We start from the raw sequence: 26,465 nt of genomic DNA on the forward strand, positions 1-26,465 counted from the left end.
TATATACTATATACTGTACATAAAATATGAAAGTACACCAAATATATATTATATACTGTACATAAAATGTAAAATTTCAAAAAATATATATTATATACTGTACATAAGATATCAAATTTCACCAAGTATATATTATATACTGTATATAAAATATCAAATTTCACCAAACATATATTATATACTGTACCTATAATGTCAAATTTCACCAAATATATAGTATATACTGTACATAAAATATCAAATTTCAAGAAACATATCTTATTTATTGTATACAAAATATCAAATTTCACCAAATATACACTATATACTGTACATAAAATATGAAAGTACACCAAATATATATTATATACTGTACATAAAATATAAAATTTCACCAAATATATATTACATACTATACATAAAATATCAAATTTCAACAAATATATATTATATACTGTACATAAAATATCAAATGACACCAAATATATACTATATACAGCACATAAAATATGAAAGTACAACAAATGTATATTATATACTGTACATAAAATATCAAATTTCAACAAATATATATAATATACTGTATATAAAATATCAAATGTCACCAAATATATAATATATACTGTACATTAAATATGAAAGTACACCAAATATATATTATGTACTGTACATAAAATATAAAATTTCACCAAATATATATTATACACTGTACATAAAATATCAAATGTCACCAAATATATACTATATACTGTACATAAAATATGAAAGTACACCAAATATATATTATATACTGTACATAAAATATAAAATTTCAAAAAATATATATTATATACTGTACATAAAATATCAAATTTCAACAAATATATATTATATACTGTATAGAAAATATCAAATTTCACCAAATATATAGTATATACTGTACATAAAATATGAAAGTACACCAAATATATATTATATACTGTACATAAAATATAAAATTTCTCCAAAAATATATTATATACTATACATAAAATATCAAATTTCAACAAATATGTATTATATACTGTACATAAAATATCAAATGTCACCAAATATATGCTATATACTGTACATAAAATATGAAAGTACACAAAATATATATTATATACTGTATATAAAATATAAAATTTCACCAAATATATATTATATACTGTACATAAAATATCAAATTTCAACAAATATGTATTATATACTGTACATAAAATATCAAATTTCAACAAATATATATTATATAATGTACATTAAATATCAAATTTCAACAAATATATATTATATACTGTACATAAAATATCAAATGTCACCAAATATATACTCTATACTGTACATAAAATATGAAAGTACACCAAATATATATTATATACTGTACATAAAATATAAAATTTCACCAAATATATATTATATACTGTACATAAAATATCAAATTTCAACAAATATATATTATATACTGTGTATAAAATATCAAATGTCACCAAATATATGCTATATACTGTACACTAAATATGAAAGTACAACAAATATATATTATATACTGTACATAAAATATAAAATTTCACCAAATATATATTATACACTGTACATAAAATATCAAATGTCACCAAATATATACTATATACTGTACATAAAATATGAAAGTACACCAAATATATATTATATACTGTACATAAAATATAAAATTTCACCAAATATATATTATACACTGTACATAAAATATCAAATGTCACCAAATATATACTATGTACTGTACATAAAATATGAAAGTACACCAAATATATATTATATACTGTACATAAAATATAAAATTTCAAAAAATATATATTATATACTGTACAAAAAATATCAAATTTCATCAAATATATATTATGTACTGTATATCAAATATCAAATGTCGCCAAATAAACACTATATACTGTACATTAAATATGAAAGTACACCAAATTTATATTATATAGTGTACATAAAATATAAAATTTCACCAAATATATATTATACACTGTACATAAAATATCAAATGTCACCAAATATATACTATATACTGTACATAAAATATGAAAGTACACCAAATATATATCATATACTGTACATAAAATATAACATTTCACCAAATATATATTATACACTGTACATAAAATATCAAATGTCATCAAATATATACTATATACTGTACATAAAATATGAAAGTACACCAAATATATATTATATACTGTACATAAAATATAAAATTTCAAAAAATATATATTATATTCTGTACATAAAATATCAAATTTCAACAAATATATATTATATACTGTATAGAAAATATGAAATTTCACCAAATATATATTATATACTGTACATAAAATATGAAAGTACACCAAATATATATTATATACTGTACATAAAATATAAAATTTCACCAAAAATATATTATATACTATACATAAAATATCAAATTTCAACAGATATGTATTATATACTGTACATAAAATATCAAATGTCACCAAATATATGCTATATACTGTACATAAAATATGAAAGTACACCAAATATATATTATATACTGTACATAAAATATAAAATTTCACCAAATATATATTATATACTGTACATAAAATATCAAATTTCAACAAATATGTATTATATACTGTACATAAAATATCAAATTTCAACAAATATATATTATATACTGCACATAAAATATCAAATTTCAACAAATATATATTATATACTGTACATAAAATATCAAATGTCACCAAATATATACTCTATACTGTACATAAAATATGAAAGTACACCAAATATATATTATATACTGTACATAAAATATAAAATTTCACCAAATGTATATTATATACTGTACATAAAATATCAAATTTCAACAAATATATATTATATACTGTGTATAAAATATCAAATGTCACCAAATATATACTATATACTGTACATTAAACATGAAAGTACACCAAATATATACTATATACTGTACATAAAATATAAAATTTCACCAAATATATATTATACACTGTACATAAAATATCAAATGTCACCAAATATATACTATATACTGTACATAAAATATGAAAGTACACCAAATATATATTATATACTGTACATAAAATATAAAATTTCACCAAATATATATTATACACTGTACATAAAATATCAAATGTCACCAAATATATACTATGTACTGTACATAAAATATGAAAGTACACCAAATATATATTATATACTGTACATAAAATATAAAATTTCAAAAAATATATATTATATACTGTACAAAAAATATCAAATTTCATCAAATATATATTATGTACTGTATATCAAATATCAAATGTCGCCAAATAAACAATATATACTGTACATTAAATATGAAAGTACACCAAATTTATATTATATAGTGTACATAAAATATAAAATTTCACCAAATATATATTATACACTGTACATAAAATATCAAATGTCACCAAATATATACTATATACTGTACATAAAATATGAAAGTACACCAAATATATATCATATACTGTACATAAAATATAACATTTCACCAAATATATATTATACACTGTACATAAAATATCAAAAGTCATCAAATATATACTATATACTGTACATAAAATATGAAAGTACACCAAATATATATTATATACTGTACATAAAATGTAAAATTTCAAAAAATATATATTATATACTGTACATAAGATATCAAATTTCACCAAGTATATATTATATACTGTATATAAAATATCAAATTTCACCAAACATATATTATATACTGTACCTATAATGTCAAATTTCACCAAATATATAGTATATACTGTACATAAAATATCAAATTTCAAGAAACATATCTTATTTATTGTATACAAAATATCAAATGTCACCAAATATACACTATATACTGTACATAAAATATGAAAGTACACCAAATATATATTATATACTGTACATAAAATATAAAATTTCAACAAATATATATTACATACTATACATAAAATATCAAATTTCAACAAATATATAGTATATACTGTACATAAAATATCAAATGACACCAAATATATACTATATACAGCACATAAAATATGAAAGTACAACAAATGTATATTATATACTGTACATAAAATATCAAATTTCAACAAATATATATAATATACTGTATATAAAATATCAAATGTCACCAAATATATAATATATACTGTACATTAAATATGAAAGTACACCAAATATATATTATGTACTGTACATAAAATATAAAATTTCACCAAATATATATTATACACTGTACATAAAATATCAAATGTCACCAAATATATACTATATACTGTACATAAAATATGAAAGTACACCAAATATATATTATATACTGTACATAAAATATAAAATTTCAAAAAATATATATTATATACTGTACATAAAATATCAAATTTCAACAAATATATATTATATACTGTATAGAAAATATCAAATTTCACCAAATATATAGTATATACTGTACATAAAATATGAAAGTACACCAAATATATATTATATACTGTACATAAAATATAAAATTTCTCCAAAAATATATTATATACTATACATAAAATATCAAATTTCAACAAATATGTATTATATACTGTACATAAAATATCAAATGTCACCAAATATATGCTATATACTGTACATAAAATATGAAAGTACACAAAATATATATTATATACTGTATATAAAATATAAAATTTCACCAAATATATATTATATACTGTACATAAAATATCAAATTTCAGCAAATATGTATTATATACTGTACATAAAATATCAAATTTCAGCAAATATATATTATATACTGTATATAAAATATCAAATTTCAACAAATATATATTATATACTGTACATAAAATATCAAATGTCACCAAATATATACTCTATACTGTACATAAAATATGAAAGTACACCAAATATATATTATATACTGTACATAAAATATAAAATTTCACCAAATATATATTATATACTGTACATAAAATATCAAATTTCAACAAATATATATTATATACTGTGTATAAAATATCAAATGTCACCAAATATATGCTATATACTGTACATTAAATATGAAAGTACAACAAATATATATTATATACTGTACATAAAATATAAAATTTCACCAAATATATATTATACACTGTACATAAAATATCAAATGTCACCAAATATATACTATATACTGTACATAAAATATGAAATTACACCAAATATATATTATATACTGTACATAAAATATAAAATTTCACCAAATATATATTATACACTGTACATAAAATATCAAATGTCACCAAATATATACTATGTACTGTACATAAAATATGAAAGTACACCAAATATATATTATATACTGTACATAAAATATAAAATTTCAAAAAATATATATTATATACTGTACAAAAAATATCAAATTTCATCAAATATATATTATGTACTGTATATCAAATATCAAATGTCGCCAAATAAACACTATATACTGTACATTAAATATGAAAGTACACCAAATTTATATTATATAGTGTACATAAAATATAAAATTTCACCAAATATATATTATACACTGTATATAAAATATCAAATGTCACCAAATATATACTATATACTGTACATAAAATATGAAAGTACACCAAATATATATCATATACTGTACATAAAATATAAAATTTCACCAAAAATATATTATATACTATACATAAAATATCAAATTTCAACAAATATGTATTATATACTGTACATAAAATATCAAATGTCACCAAATATATGCTATATACTGTACATAAAATATGAAAGTACACCAAATATATATTATATACTGTACATAAAATATAAAATTTCACCAAATATATATTATATACTGTACATAAAATATCAAATTTCAACAAATATGTATTATATACTGTACATAAAATATCAAATTTCAACAAATATATATTATATACTGCACATAAAATATCAAATTTCAACAAATATATATTATATACTGTACATAAAATATCAAATGTCACCAAATATATACTCTATACTGTACATAAAATATGAAAGTACACCAAATATATATTATATACTGTACATAAAATATAAAATTTCACCAAATGTATATTATATACTGTACATAAAATATCAAATTTCAACAAATACATATTATATACTGTGTATAAAATATCAAATGTCACCAAATATATACTATATACTGTACATTAAACATGAAAGTACACCAAATATATATTATATACTGTACTTAAAATATAAAATTTCACCAAATATATATTATACACTGTACATAAAATATCAAATGTCACCAAATATATACTATATACTGTACATAAAATATGAAAGTACACCAAATATATTTTATATACTGTACATAAAATATAAAATTTCACCAAATATATAATATATACTCTACATAAAATATCAAATTTCAACAAATATATATTATATATTGTATATAAAATATCAAATGTCACCAAATATATACTATATACTGTACATAAAATATGAAAGTACACCAAATATATATTATATACTGTACATAAAATATAAAATTTCACCAAATATATATTATTCACTGTACATAAAATATCAAAGGTCACCAAATATATACTATATACTGTACATAAAATATGAAAGTCCACCAAATATATATTATATACTGTACATAAAATATAAAATTTCAAAAAATATATATTATATACTGTACATAAAATATAAAATTTCACCAAATATATCTTATATACTGTATATAAAATATCAAATTTCACCAAACATATATTATATACTATACATAAAATATCAAATTTCAACATATATATTATATACTGTACATAAAATATCAAATGTCACCAAATATATACTATATACTGTACATAAAATATGAAAGTACACAAAATATATCTTATATACTGTACATAAAATATAAAATTTCACCAAATATATATTATACACTGTACATAAAATATCAAATGTCACCAAATATATACTATATACTGTACATAAAATATGAAAGTACACCAAATATATATTATATACGGTATATAAAATATGAAATTTCACCAAATATATATTATATACTATACATAAAATATCAAATTTCAACATATATATTATATACTGTACATAAAATATCAAATGTCACCAAATATATACTATATACTGTACATAAAATATGAAAGTACACAAAATATATCTTATATACTGTACATAAAATACAAAATTTCACCAAATATATAGTATATACTGTACATAAAATCTCAAATTTCAAGAAACATATCTTATTTATTGTATATAAAATATCAAATGTCACCAAATATATAATATATACTGTACATTAAATATGAAAGTACACCAAATATATATTATGTACTGTACATAAAATATAAAATTTCACCAAATATATATTATACACTGTACATAAAATATCAAATGTCACCAAATATATACTATATACTGTACATAAAATATGAAAGTACACCAAATATATATTATATACTGTACATAAAATATAAAATTTCAAAAAATATATATTATATACTGTACATAAAATATCAAATTTCAACAAATATATATTATATACTGTATAGAAAATATCAAATTTCACCAAATATATAGTATATACTGTACATAAAATATGAAAGTACACCAAATATATATTATATACTGTACATAAAATATAAAATTTCTCCAAAAATATATTATATACTATACATAAAATATCAAATTTCAACAAATATGTATTATATACTGTACATAAAATATCAAATGTCACCAAATATATGCTATATACTGTACATAAAATATGAAAGTACACAAAATATATATTATATACTGTATATAAAATATAAAATTTCACCAAATATATATTATATACTGTACATAAAATATCAAATTTCAACAAATATGTATTATATACTGTACATAAAATATCAAATTTCAACAAATATATATTATATACTGTACATAAAATATCAAATTTCAACAAATATATATTATATACTGTACATAAAATATCAAATGTCACCAAATATATACTCTATACTGTACATAAAATATGAAAGTACACCAAATATATATTATATACTGTACATAAAATATAAAATTTCACCAAATATATATTATATACTGTACATAAAATATCAAATTTCAACAAATATATATTATATACTGTGTATAAAATATCAAATGTCACCAAATATATGCTATATACTGTACATTAAATATGAAAGTACAACAAATATATATTATATACTGTACATAAAATATAAAATTTCACCAAATATATATTATACACTGTACATAAAATATCAAATGTCACCAAATATATACTATATACTGTACATAAAATATGAAAGTACACCAAATATATATTATATACTGTACATAAAATATAAAATTTCACCAAATATATATTATACACTGTACATAAAATATCAAATGTCACCAAATATATACTATGTACTGTACATAAAATATGAAAGTACACCAAATATATATTATATACTGTACATAAAATATAAAATTTCAAAAAATATATATTATATACTGTACAAAAAATATCAAATTTCATCAAATATATATTATGTACTGTATATCAAATATCAAATGTCGCCAAATAAACACTATATACTGTACATTAAATATGAAAGTACACCAAATTTATATTATATAGTGTACATAAAATATAAAATTTCACCAAATATATATTATACACTGTACATAAAATATCAAATGTCACCAAATATATACTATATACTGTACATAAAATATGAAAGTACACCAAATATATATCATATACTGTACATAAAATATAACATTTCACCAAATATATATTATACACTGTACATAAAATATCAAATGTCATCAAATATATACTATATACTGTACATAAAATATGAAAGTACACCAAATATATATTATATACTGTACATAAAATATAAAATTTCAAAAAATATATATTATATTCTGTACATAAAATATCAAATTTCAACAAATATATATTATATACTGTATAGAAAATATGAAATTTCACCAAATATATATTATATACTGTACATAAAATATGAAAGTACACCAAATATATATTATATACTGTACATAAAATATAAAATTTCACCAAAAATATATTATATACTATACATAAAATATCAAATTTCAACAAATACGTATTATATACTGTACATAAAATATCAAATGTCACCAAATATATGCTATATACTGTACATAAAATATGAAAGTACACCAAATATATATTATATACTGTACATAAAATATAAAATTTCACCAAATATATCTTATATACTGTACATAAAATATCAAATTTCAACAAATATGTATTATATACTGTACATAAAATATCAAATTTCAACAAATATATATTATATACTGCACATAAAATATCAAATTTCAACAAATATATATTATATACTGTACATAAAATATCAAATGTCACCAAATATATACTCTATACTGTACATAAAATATGAAAGTACACCAAATATATATTATAAACTGTACATAAAATATAAAATTTCACCAAATGTATATTATATACTGTACATAAAATATCAAATTTCAACAAATATATATTATATACTGTGTATAAAATATCAAATGTCACCAAATATATACTATATACTGTACATTAAACATGAAAGTACACCAAATATATACTATATACTGTACATAAAATATAAAATTTCACCAAATATATATTATACACTGTACATAAAATATCAAATTTCACCAAATATATACTATATACTGTACATAAAATATGAAAGTACACCAAATATATATTATATACTGTACATAAAATATAAAATTTCACCAAATATATATTATACACTGTACATAAAATATCAAATGTCACCAAATATATACTATGTACTGTACATAAAATATGAAAGTACACCAAATATATATTATATACTGTACATAAAATATAAAATTTCAAAAAATATATATTATATACTGTACAAAAAATATCAAATTTCATCAAATATATATTATGTACTGTATATCAAATATCAAATGTCGCCAAATAAACAATATATACTGTACATTAAATATGAAAGTACACCAAATTTATATTATATAGTGTACATAAAATATAAAATTTCACCAAATATATATTATACACTGTACATAAAATATCAAATGTCACCAAATATATACTATATACTGTACATAAAATATGAAAGTACACCAAATATATATCATATACTGTACATAAAATATAACATTTCACCAAATATATATTATACACTGTACATAAAATATCAAGTCATCAAATATATACTATATACTGTACATAAAATATGAAAGTACACCAAATATATATTATATACTGTACATAAAATGTAAAATTTCAAAAAATATATATTATATACTGTACATAAGATATCAAATTTCACCAAGTATATATTATATACTGTATATAAAATATCAAATTTCACCAAACATATATTATATACTGTACCTATAATGTCAAATTTCACCAAATATATAGTATATACTGTACATAAAATATCAAATTTCAAGAAACATATCTTATTTATTGTATACAAAATATCAAATGTCAACAAATACACACTATATACTGTACATAAAATATGAAAGTACACCAAATATATATTATATACTGTACATAAAATATAAAATTTCACCAAATATATATTACATACTATACATAAAATATCAAATTTCAACAAATATATATTATATACTGTACATAAAATATCAAATGACACCAAATATATACTATATACAGCACATAAAATATGAAAGTACAACAAATGTATATTATATACTGTACATAAAATATCAAATTTCAACAAATATATATAATATACTGTATATAAAATATCAAATGTCACCAAATATATAATATATACTGTACATTAAATATGAAAGTACACCAAATATATATTATGTACTGTACATAAAATATAAAATTTCACCAAATATATATTATACACTGTACATAAAATATCAAATGTCACCAAATATATACTATATACTGTACATAAAATATGAAAGTACACCAAATATATATTATATACTGTACATAAAATATAAAATTTCAAAAAATATATATTATATACTGTACATAAAATATCAAATTTCAACAAATATATATTATATACTGTATAGAAAATATCAAATTTCACCAAATATATAGTATATACTGTACATAAAATATGAAAGTACACCAAATATATATTATATACTGTACATAAAATATAAAATTTCTCCAAAAATATATTATATACTATACATAAAATATCAAATTTCAACAAATATGTATTATATACTGTACATAAAATATCAAATGTCACCAAATATATGCTATATACTGTACATAAAATATGAAAGTACACAAAATATATATTATATACTGTATATAAAATATAAAATTTCACCAAATATATATTATATACTGTACATAAAATATCAAATTTCAACAAATATGTATTATATACTGTACATAAAATATCAAATTTCAACAAATATATACTATATAATGTACATTAAATATCAAATTTCAACAAATATATATTATATACTGTACATAAAATATCAAATGTCACCAAATATATACTCTATACTGTACATAAAATATGAAAGTACACCAAATATATATTATATACTGTACATAAAATATAAAATTTCACCAAATATATATTATATACTGTACATAAAATATCAAATTTCAACAAATATATATTATATACTGTGTATAAAATATCAAATGTCACCAAATATATGCTATATAATGTACACTAAATATGAAAGTACAACAAATATATATTATATACTGTACATAAAATATAAAATTTCACCAAATATATATTATACACTGTACATAAAATATCAAATGTCACCAAATATATACTATATACTGTACATAAAATATGAAAGTACACCAAATATATATTATATACTGTACATAAAATATAAAATTTCACCAAATATATATTATACACTGTACATAAAATATCAAATGTCACCAAATATATACTATGTACTGTACATAAAATATGAAAGTACACCAAATATATATTATATACTGTACATAAAATATAAAATTTCAAAAAATATATATTATATACTGTACAAAAAATATCAAATTTCATCAAATATATATTATGTACTGTATATCAAATATCAAATGTCGCCAAATAAACACTATATACTGTACATTAAATATGAAAGTACACCAAATTTATATTATATAGTGTACATAAAATATAAAATTTCACCAAATATATATTATACACTGTACATAAAATATCAAATGTCACCAAATATATACTATATACTGTACATAAAATATGAAAGTACACCAAATATATATCATATACTGTACATAAAATATAACATTTCACCAAATATATATTATACACTGTACATAAAATATCAAATGTCATCAAATATATACTATATACTGTACATAAAATATGAAAGTACACCAAATATATATTATATACTGTACATAAAATATAAAATTTCAAAAAATATATATTATATTCTGTACATAAAATATCAAATTTCAACAAATATATATTATATACTGTATAGAAAATATGAAATTTTACCAAATATATATTATATACTGTACATAAAATATGAAAGTACACCAAATATATATTATATACTGTACATAAAATATAAAATTTCACCAAAAATATATTATATACTATACATAAAATATCAAATTTCAACAGATATGTATTATATACTGTACATAAAATATCAAATGTCACCAAATATATGCTATATACTGTACATAAAATATGAAAGTACACCAAATATATATTATATACTGTACATAAAATATAAAATTTCACCAAATATATATTATATACTGTACATAAAATATCAAATTTCAACAAATATGTATTATATACTGTACATAAAATATCAAATTTCAACAAATATATATTATATACTGCACATAAAATATCAAATTTCAACAAATATATATTATATACTGTACATAAAATATCAAATGTCACCAAATATATACTCTATACTGTACATAAAATATGAAAGTACACCAAATATATATTATATACTGTACATAAAATATAAAATTTCACCAAATGTATATTATATACTGTACATAAAATATCAAATTTCAACAAATATATATTATATACTGTGTATAAAATATCAAATGTCACCAAATATATACTATATACTGTACATTAAACATGAAAGTACACCAAATATATACTATATACTGTACATAAAATATAAAATTTCACCAAATATATATTATACACTGTACATAAAATATCAAATGTCACCAAATATATACTATATACTGTACATAAAATATGAAAGTACACCAAATATATATTATATACTGTACATAAAATATAAAATTTCACCAAATATATATTATACACTGTACATAAAATATCAAATGTCACCAAATATATACTATGTACTGTACATAAAATATGAAAGTACACCAAATATATATTATATACTGTACATAAAATATAAAATTTCAAAAAATATATATTATATACTGTACAAAAAATATCAAATTTCAACAAATATATATTATGTACTGTATATCAAATATCAAATGTCGCCAAATATACACTATATACTGTACATTAAATATGAAAGTACACCAAATTTATATTATATAGTGTACATAAAATATAAAATTTCACCAAATATATATTATACACTGTACATAAAATATCAAATGTCACCAAATATATACTATATACTGTACATAAAATATGAAAGTACACCAAATATACATCATATACTGTACATAAAATATAAAATTTCACCAAATATATATTATACACTGTACATAAAATATCAAATGTCATCAAATATATACTATATACTGTACATAAAATATGAAAGTACACCAAATATATATTATATACTGTACATAAAATATAAAATTTCAAAAAATATATATTATATACTGTATATAAAATATGAAATGTCACCAAATATATACTATATACTGTACATTAAATATGAAAGTACACCAAATATACATTATATACTGTACATAAAATATCAAATTTCACCAAATATAAATTATATACTGTACATAAAATTTCAAATTTCAACAAATATATATTATATATTGTATATAAAATATCAAATGTCACCAAATATATACTATATACTGTACATAAAATATGAAAGTACACCAAATATATATTATATACTGTACATAAAATATAAAATTTCACCAAATATATATTATACACTGTACATAAAATATCAAAGGTCACCAAATATATACTATATACTGTACATAAAATATGAAAGTACACCAAATATATATTATATACTGTACATAAAATATAAAATTTCAAAAAATATATATTATATACTGTACATAAAATATCAAATTTCACCAAGTATATATTATATACTGTATATAAAATATCAAATTTCACCAAACATATATTATATACTGTACCTATAATGTCAAATTTCACCAAATATATAGTATATACTGTACAAAATATCAAATTTCAAGAAACATATCTTATTTATTGTATATAAAATATCAAATGTCACCAAATATACACTATATACTGTACATAAAATATGAAAGTACACCAAATATATATTATATACTGTACATAAAATATAAAATTTCACCAAATATATATTACATACTATACATAAAATATCAAATTTCAACAAATATATATTATATACTGTACATAAAATATCAAATGACACCAAATATATACTATATACAGCACATAAAATATGAAAGTACAACAAATGTATATTATATACTGTACATAAAATATCAAATTTCAACAAATATATATAATATACTGTATATAAAATATCAAATGTCACCAAATATATAATATATACTGTACATTAAATATGAAAGTACACCAAATATATATTATGTACGGTACATAAAATATAAAATTTCACCAAATATATATTATACACTGTACATAAAATATCAAAGGTCACCAAATATATACTATATACTGTACATAAAATATGAAAGTACACCAAATATATATTATATACTGTACATAAAATATAAAATTTCAAAAAATATATATTATATACTGTACATAAAATATCAAATTTCAACAAATATATATTATATACTGTATAGAAAATATCAAATTTCACCAAATATATATTATATACTGTACATAAAATATGAAAGTACACCAAATATATATTATATACTGTACATAAAATATAAAATTTCTCCAAAAATATATTATATACTATACATAAAATATCAAATTTCAACAAATATGTATTATATACTGTACATAAAATATCAAATGTCACCAAATATTTGCTATATACTGTAGATAAAATATGAAAGTACACAAAATATATATTATATACTGTACATAAAATATAAAATTTCACCAAATATGTATTATATACTGTACATAAAATATCAAATTTCAACAAATATATATTATATACTGTACATAAAATATCAAATTTCAACAAATATATATTATATACTGTACATAAAATATCAAATGTCACCAAATATATACTATATACTGTACATAAAATATGAAAGTACACCAAATATATATTATATACTGTACATAAAATATAAAATTTCACCAAATATATATTATACACTGTACATAAAATATCAAATGTCACCAAATATATACTATGTACTGTACATAAAATATGAAAGTACACCAAATATATATTATATACTGTACATAAAATATAAAATTTCAAAAAATATATATTATATACTGTAAAAAAAATATCAAATTTCATCAAATATATATTATGTACTGTATATCAAATATCAAATGTCGCCAAATAAACACTATATACTGTACATTAAATATGAAAGTACACCAAATTTATATTATATAGTGTACATAAAATATAAAATTTCACCAAATATATATTATACACTGTACATAAAATATCAAATGTCACCAAATATATACTATATACTGTACATAAAATATGAAAGTACACCAAATATATATCATATACTGTACATAAAATATAAAATTTCACCAAATATATATTATACACTGTACATAAAATATCAAATGTCATCAAATATATACTATATACTGTACATAAAATATGAAAGTACACCAAATATATATTATATACTGTACATAAAATATCAAATTTCAAAAAATATATATTATATACTGTATATAAAATATGAAATGTCACCAAATATATATTGTATACTGTACATTAAATATGAAAGTACACCAAATATACATTATATACTGTACATAAAATATCAAATTTCACCAAATATAAATTATATACTGTACATAAAATTTCAAATTTCAACAAATATATATTATATATTGTATATAAAATATCAAATGTCACCAAATATATACTATATACTGTACATAAAATATGAAACTACACCAAATATATATTATATACTGTACATAAAATATAAAATTTCACCAAATATATATTACATACTATACATAAAATATCAAATTTCAACAAATATATATTATATACTGTACATAAAATATCAAATGACACCAAATATATACTATATACAGCACATAAAATATGAAAGTACAACAAATGTATATTATATACTGTACATAAAATATCAAATTTCAACAAATATATATAATATACTGTATATAAAATATCAAATGTCACCAAATATATAATATATACTGTACATTAAATATGAAAGTACACCAAATATATATTATGTACTGTACATAAAATATAAAATTTCACCAAATATATATTATACACTGTACATAAAATATCAAATGTCACCAAATATATAATATATACTGTACATAAAATATGAAAGTACACAAAATATATATTATATACTGTATATAAAATATAAAATTTCACCAAATATATATTATATACTGTACATAAAATATCAAATTTCAACAAATATGTATTATATACTGTACATAAAATATCAAATTTCAACAAATATATATTATATACTGTACATAAAATATCAAATTTCAACAAATATATATTATATACTGTGTATAAAATATCAAATGTCACCAAATATATGCTATATACTGTACATTAAATATGAAAGTACAACAAATATATATTATATACTGTACATAAAATATAAAATTTCACCAAATATATATTATACACTGTACATAAAATATCAAATGTCACCAAATATATACTATATACTGTACATAAAATATGAAAGTACACCAAATATATATTATATACTGTACATAAAATATAAAATTTCACCAAATATATATTATACACTGTACATAAAATATCAAATGTCACCAAATATATACTATGTACTGTACATAAAATATGAAAGTACACCAAATATATATTATATACTGTACATAAAATATAAAATTTCAAAAAATATATATTATATACTGTACAAAAAATATCAAATTTCATCAAATATATATTATGTACTGTATATCAAATATCAAATGTCGCCAAATAAACACTATATACTGTACATTAAATATGAAAGTACACCAAATTTATATTATATAGTGTACATAAAATATAAAATTTCACCAAATATATATTATACACTGTACATAAAATATCAAATGTCACCAAATATATACTATATACTGTACATAAAATATGAAAGTACACCAAATATATATCATATACTGTACATAAAATATAACATTTCACCAAATATATATTATACACTGTACATAAAATATCAAATGTCATCAAATATATACTATATACTGTACATAAAATATGAAAGTACACCAAATATATATTATATACTGTACATAAAATGTAAAATTTCAAAAAATATATATTATATACTGTACATAAGATATCAAATTTCAACAAATATATATTGTATACTGTATATAAAATGTCAAAAGTCACCAAATATATACTATATACTGTACACAAAATATGAAAGTACACCAAATATATATTATATACTGTACATAAAATATAAAATTTCAAAAAGTATATATTATATACTGTACATAAAATATCAAATTTCAACAAATATATATTATATACTGTATACAAAATATCAAATTTCAGCAAATATATATTATATACTGTACATAAAATAAGAAAGTACACCAAATATATATTATGTACTGTACATAAAATATAAAATTTCACCAATTATATATTATATACTTTACATAAATTATCAAATTTCAACAAATATATATTATATACTGTATACAAAATATCAAATTTCACCAAATATATATTATATACTGTACATAAAATATGAAAGTACACCAAATATATATTATATACTGTACATAATATATAAAATTTCACCAAATATATATTACATACTATACATAAAATATCAAATTTCAACAAATATATATTATATACTGTACATAAAATATCAAATGACACCAAATATGTACTATATACAGCACTTAAAATATGAAAGTACACCAAATGTATATTATATACTGTACATAAAATATCAAATTTCAACAAATATATATAATATACTGTATATAAAATATCAAATGTCACCAAATATATACTATATACTGTACATTAAATATGAAAGTACACCAAATATGTATTATGTACTGTACATAAAATATAAAATTTCAACAAATATATATTATACACTGTACATAAAATATCAAATGTCACCAAATATATACTAGATACTGTACATAAAATATGAAAGTACACCAAATATATATTATATACTGTACATAAAATATAAAATTTCAAAAAATATATATTATATACTGTACATAAAATATCAAATTTCAACAAATATATATTATATACTGTATAGAAAATATGAAATTTCACCAAATATATATTATATACTGTACATAAAATATGAAAGTACACCAAATATATATTATATACTGTACATAAAATATAAAATTTCACCAGAAATATATTATATACTATACATAAAATATCAAATTTCAACAAATATGTATTATATACTGTACATAAAATATCAAATGTCACCAAATATATGCTATATACTGTACATAAAATATGAAAGTACACCAAATATATCTTATATACAGTACATAAAATATAAAATTTCACCAAATATATAGTATATACTGTACATAAAATATCAAATTTCAAGAAACTTATCTTATTAATTGTATATAAAATATCAAATGTCACCAAATATATACTATATACAGTACATAAAATATGAAAGTACACCAAATATATATTATATACTGTACATAAAATATAAAATTTCACCAAATATATATTATATACTGTACATAAAATATCAAATGTCACCAAATATATACTATATACTGTACATAAAATATGAAAGTACACCAAATATATATTATATACGGTATATAAAATATGAAATTTTACCAAATATATATTACATACTATACATAAAATATCAAATTTCAACAAATATATATTATATACTGTACATAAAATATCAAATGTCACCTAATATATACTATATACTGTACATAAAATATAAAAGTACACCAAATATATCTTATATACTGTACATAAAATATAAAATTTCACCAAATATATATTATGTACTGTATATGAAATATCAAATTTCGCCATACATATATTATATACTGTACCTATAATGTCAAATTTCACCAAATATATAGTATATACTGTACATAAAATATCAAATTTCAAGAAACATATCTTATTTATTGTATATAAAATATCAAATGTCACCAAATATACACTATATACTGTATATAAAATATGAAAGTACACCAAATATATATTATATACTGTACATAAAATATAAAATTTCACCAAATATATATTATACACTGTACATAAAATATCAAATGTCACCAAATATATACTATATACTGTACATAAAATATGAAAGAACACCAAATATATATTATATACTGTACATAAAATATAAAATTTCAAAAAATATATATTATATACTGTACATAAGATATCAAATTTCAACAAATATATATTATATACTGTATATAAAATGTCAAAAGTCACCAAATATATACTATATACTGTACACAAAATATGAAAGTACACGAAATATATATTATATACTGTACATAAAATATAAAATTTCACCAAATATATATTATATACTGTACATAAAATATCAAATGTCACCAAATATATACTATATACTGTACATAAAATATGAAAGTACACCAAATATATATTATATACGGTATATAAAATATGAAATTTCACCAAATATATATTATATACTATACATAAAATATCAAATTTCAACAAATATATATTATATACTGTACATAAAATATCAAATGTCACCAAATATATACTATATACTGTACATAAAATATGAAAGTACACCAAATATATCTTATATAATGTACATAAAATATAAAATTTCACCAAATATATAGTGTATACTGTACATAAAATATCAAATTTCAAGAAACATATCTTATTTATTGTATATAAAATATCAAATGTCACCAAATATATACTATATACTGTACATAAAATATGAAATTACACCAAATATATCTTATATACTGTACATAAAATATAAAATTTAACCAAATATATATTATATACTGTACATAAAATATCAAATTTCAACAAATATATATTATATATTGTATATAAAATATCAAATGTCACCAAATATATACTATATACAGTACATAAAATATGAAAGTACACCAAATATATATTATATACTGTACATAAAATATAAAATTTCACCAAATATATATTATTCACAGTACATAAAATATCAAAGGTCACCAAATATATACTATATACTGTACATAAAATATGAAAGTCCACAAAATATATATTATATACTGTACATAAAATATAAAATTTCAAAAAATATATATTATATAGTGTACATAAAATATCAAATTTCACCAAATATATATTATATACTGTATATAAAATATCAAATTTCACCAAACATATATCATATACTGTACCTATAATGTCAAATTTCACCAAATATATAGTATATACTGTACATAAAATATCAAATTTCAAGAAACATATCTTATTTATTGTATATAAAATATCAAATGTCACCAAATATACACTATATACTGTACATAAAATATGAAATTACACCAAATATATATTATATACTGTACATAAAATATAAAATTTCAAAAAATATATATTATATACTGTACATAAGATATCAAATTTCAACAAATATATATTATATACTGTACATAAAATGTCAAAAGTCACCAAATATATACTATATACTGTACACAAAATATGAAAGTACACCAAATATATATTATATACTGTACATAAAATATAAAATTTCACCAAATATATATTATATACCGTACATAAAATATCAAATGTCACCAAATATATACTATATACTGTACATAAAATATGAAAGTACACCAAATATATATTATATACGGTATATAAAATATGAAATTTCACCAAATATATATTATACACTATACATAAAATATCAAATTTCAACAAATAAATATTATATACTGTACATAAAATATCAAATGTCACCAAATATATACTATATACTGTACATAAAATATGAAAGTACACCAAATATATCTTATATACTGTACATAAAATATAAAATTTCACCAAATATATAGTATATACTGTACATAAAATATCAAATTTCAAGAAACATATCTTATTTATTGTATATAAAATATCAAATGCCACCAAATATATACTATATACTGTACATAAAACATGAAAGTACACCAAATATATCTTATATACTGTACATAAAATATAAAATTTCACCAAATATATATTATATACTGTACATAAAATATCAAATTTCAACAAATATATATTATATATTGTATATAAAATATCAAATGTCACCAAATATATACTATATACTGTACATTAAATATGAAAGTACACCAAATATATATTATATACTGTACATAAAATATGAAATTTCACCAAATATATATTATACACTGTACATAAAATATCAAATGTCACCAAATATATACTATATACTGTACATAAAATATGAAAGTCCACCAAATATATATTATATACTGTACATAAAATATAAAATTTCAAAAAATATATATTATATACTGTACATAAAATATCAAATTTCACCAAATATATATTATATACTGTATATAAAATATCAAATTTCACCTAATATATATTATATACTGTACCTATAATATCAAATTTCACCAAACATATAGTATATACTGTACATAAAATATCAAATTTCAAGAATATCTTTTATTGTATATAAAATATCAAATGTCACCAAATATATACTATATACTGTACATAAAATATGAAAGTACACCAAATATATATTATATACTGTACATAAAATATAAAATTGCACCAAATATATATTATACACTGTACATAAAATATCAAATGTCACCAAATATATACTATGTACCGTACATAAAATATGAAAGTACACCAAATATATATTATATACTGTACATAAAATATAAAATTTCAAAAAATATATATAATATACTGTACATAAAATATCAAATTTTAACAAATATATATTATATACTGTATATAAAATATCAAATGTCACCAAATATATACTATATACTGTACATAAAATATGAAAGTCCACCAAATATATATTATATACTGTACATAAAATATAAAATTTCAAAAAATATATATTATATACTGTACATAAAATATCAAATTTCACCAAATATATATTATATACTGTATATAAAATATCAAATTTCACCAAACATATATTTTATACTGTACCTATAATGTCAAATTTCACCAAATATATAGTATATACTGTACATAAAATATCAAATTTCAAGAAACATATCCTATTTATTGTATATAAAATATCAAATGTCACCAAATATACACTATATACTGTACATAAAATATGAAACTACACCAAATATATATTATATACTGTACATAAAATATAAAATTTCACCAAATATATATTATACACTGTACATAAAATATCAAATGTCACCAAATATATACTATATACTGTACATAAAATATGAAAGTACACCAAATATATATTATATACTATAAATAAAATGTAAAATTTCAAAAAATATATATTATATACTGTACATAAGATATCAAATTTCAACAAATATATATTGTATACTGTATATAAAATATCAAATTTCACCAAATATATATTATATACTGTACATAAAATATCAAATGTCACCAAATATATATTATATACTGTACATAAAATATAAAATTTTACCAAAAATATATTATATACTATACATAAAATATTAAATTTCAACAAATATGTATTATATACTGTACATAAAATATCAAATGTCACCAAATATATGCTATATACTGTACATAAAATATGAATGTACACCAAATATATATTATATACTGTACATAAAATATAAAATTTCACCAAATATATATTATATACTGTACATAAAATATCAAATTTCAACAAATATATATTATATATGGTACATAAAATATCAAATTTCAACAAATATATATTATATACTATACATAAAATATCAAATTTCAAAAATATATATTATATACTGTACATAAAATATCAAATGTCACCAAATATATACTCTATACTGTACATAAAATATGAAAGTACACCAAATATATATTATATACTGTACATAAATATAAAATTTCACCAAATATATATTATATACTGTACATAAAATATCAAATTTCAACAAATATATATTATATACTGTGTATAAAATATCAAATGTCACCAAATATATACTATATACTGTACATTAAATATGAAAGTACACCAAATATATATTATATACTGTACATAAAATATAAAATTTCACCAAATATATATTATACACTGTACATAAAATATCAAATGTCACCAAATATATACTATATACTGTACATAAAATATGAAAGTACACCAAATATATAATATATACTGTACATAAAATATAAAATTTCACCAAATATATATTATACACTGTACATAAAATATCAAATGTCACCAAATATATACTATGTACTGTACATAAAATATGAAAGTACACAAAATATATATTATATACTGTACATAAAATATAAAATTTCAAAAAATATATATTATATACTGTACAAAAAATATCAAATTTCAACAAATATATATTATGTACTGTATATCAAATATCAAATGTCGCCAAATATACACTATATACTGTACATTAAATATGAAAGTACAACAAATATATATTATATAGTGTACATAAAATATAAAATTTCACCAAATATATATTATACACTGTACATAAAATCTCAAATGTCACCAAATATATACTATATACTGTACATAAAATATGAAAATACACCAAATATATATCATATACTGTACATAAAATATAAAATTTCACCAAATATATATTATACACTGTACATAAAATATCAAATGTCATCAAAGATATACTATATACTGTACATAAAATATGAAAGTACACCAAATATATATTATATACTGTACATAAAATATAAAATTTCAAAAAATATGTATTATATACTGTATATAAAATATGAAATGTCACCAAATATATACTATATACTGTACATTAAATATGAAAGTACACCAAATATACATTATATACTGTACATAAAATATCAAATTTCACCAAATATAAATTATATACTGTACATAAAATTTCAAATTTCAACAAATATATATTATATATTGTATATAAAATATCAAATGTCACCAAATATATACTATATACTGTACATAAAATATGAAAGTACACCAAATATATCTTATATACTGTACATAAAATATAAAATTTCACCAAATATATAGTATATACTGTACATAAAATATCAAATTTCAAGAAACATATCTTATTTATTGTATATAAAATATCAAATGTCACCAAATATATACTATATACTGTACATAAAATATGAAAGTACACCAAATATATCTTATATACTGTACATAAAATATAAAATTTCACCAACTATATATTATATACTGTACATAAAATATCAAATTTCAACAAATATATATTATATATTGAATATAAAATATCAAATGTCACCAAATATATACTATATACTGTACATAAAATATGAAAGTACACCAAATATATATTATATACTGTACATAAAATATAAAATTTCACCAAATATATATTATTCACTGTACATAAAATATCAAAGGTCACCAAATATATACTATATACTGTACATAAAATATGAAAGTCCACCAAATATATATTATATACTGTTCATAAAATATAAAATTTCAAAAAATATATATCATATACTGTACATAAAATATCAAATTTCACCAAATATATATTATATACTGTATATAAAATATCAAATTTCACCAAACATATATTATATACTGTACCTATAATGTCAAATTTCACCAAATATATAGTATATACTGTACAGAAAATATCAAATTTCAAGAAACATATCTTATTTATTGAATATAAAATATCAAATGTCACCAAATATACACTATATACTGTACATAAAATATGAAAGTACACCAAATATATATTATAAACTGTACATAAAATATAAAATTTCACCAAATATATATTATACACTGTACATAAAATATCAAATGTCACCAAATATATACTATATACTGTACATAAAATATGAAAGTACACCAAATATATATTATATACTGTCTATAAAATATAAAATTTCAAAAAATGTATATTGTATACTGTACATAAGATATCAAATTTCAACAAATATATATTATATACTGTATATAAAATGTAAAAAGTCACCAAATATATACTATATACTGTACACAAAATATGAAAGTACACCAAATATATATTATATACTGTACATAAAATATAAAATTTCAAAAAATATATATTATATACTGTACATAAAATATCAACTGTCACCAAATATATACTATATACTGTACATAAAATATGAAATTTCACCAAATATATATTATATACTATACATAAAATATCAAATTTCAACAAATATATATTATATACTGTACATAAAATATCAAATGTCACCAAATATATACTATATACTGTACATAAAATATGAAAGTGCACCAAATATATCTTATATACTGTACATAAAATATAAAATTTCACCGAATATATAGTATATACTGTACATAAAATATCAAATTTCAAGAAACATATCTTATTTATTGTATATAAAATATCAAATGTCACCAAATATATACTATATACTGTAAATAAAATATGAAATTACACCAAATATATCTAATATTCTGTACATAAAATATAAAATTTCACCAAATGTATATTATATACTGTACATAAAATATCAAATTTCAACAAATATATATTATATACTGTACATAAAATATCAAATTTCAACAAATATATATTATATACTATACATAAAATATCAAATTTCAACAAATATATATTATATACTGTACATAAAATATCAAATGTCACCAAATATATACTCTATACTGTACATAAAATATGAAAGTACACCAAATATATATTATATACTGTACA

The sequence above is a fragment of the Gorilla gorilla genome, chromosome 3 (genome assembly GCF_029281585.2).
Source record: "Gorilla gorilla gorilla isolate KB3781 chromosome 3, NHGRI_mGorGor1-v2.1_pri, whole genome shotgun sequence".
In the NCBI taxonomy this organism is placed as follows: domain Eukaryota; kingdom Metazoa; phylum Chordata; class Mammalia; order Primates; family Hominidae; genus Gorilla; species Gorilla gorilla.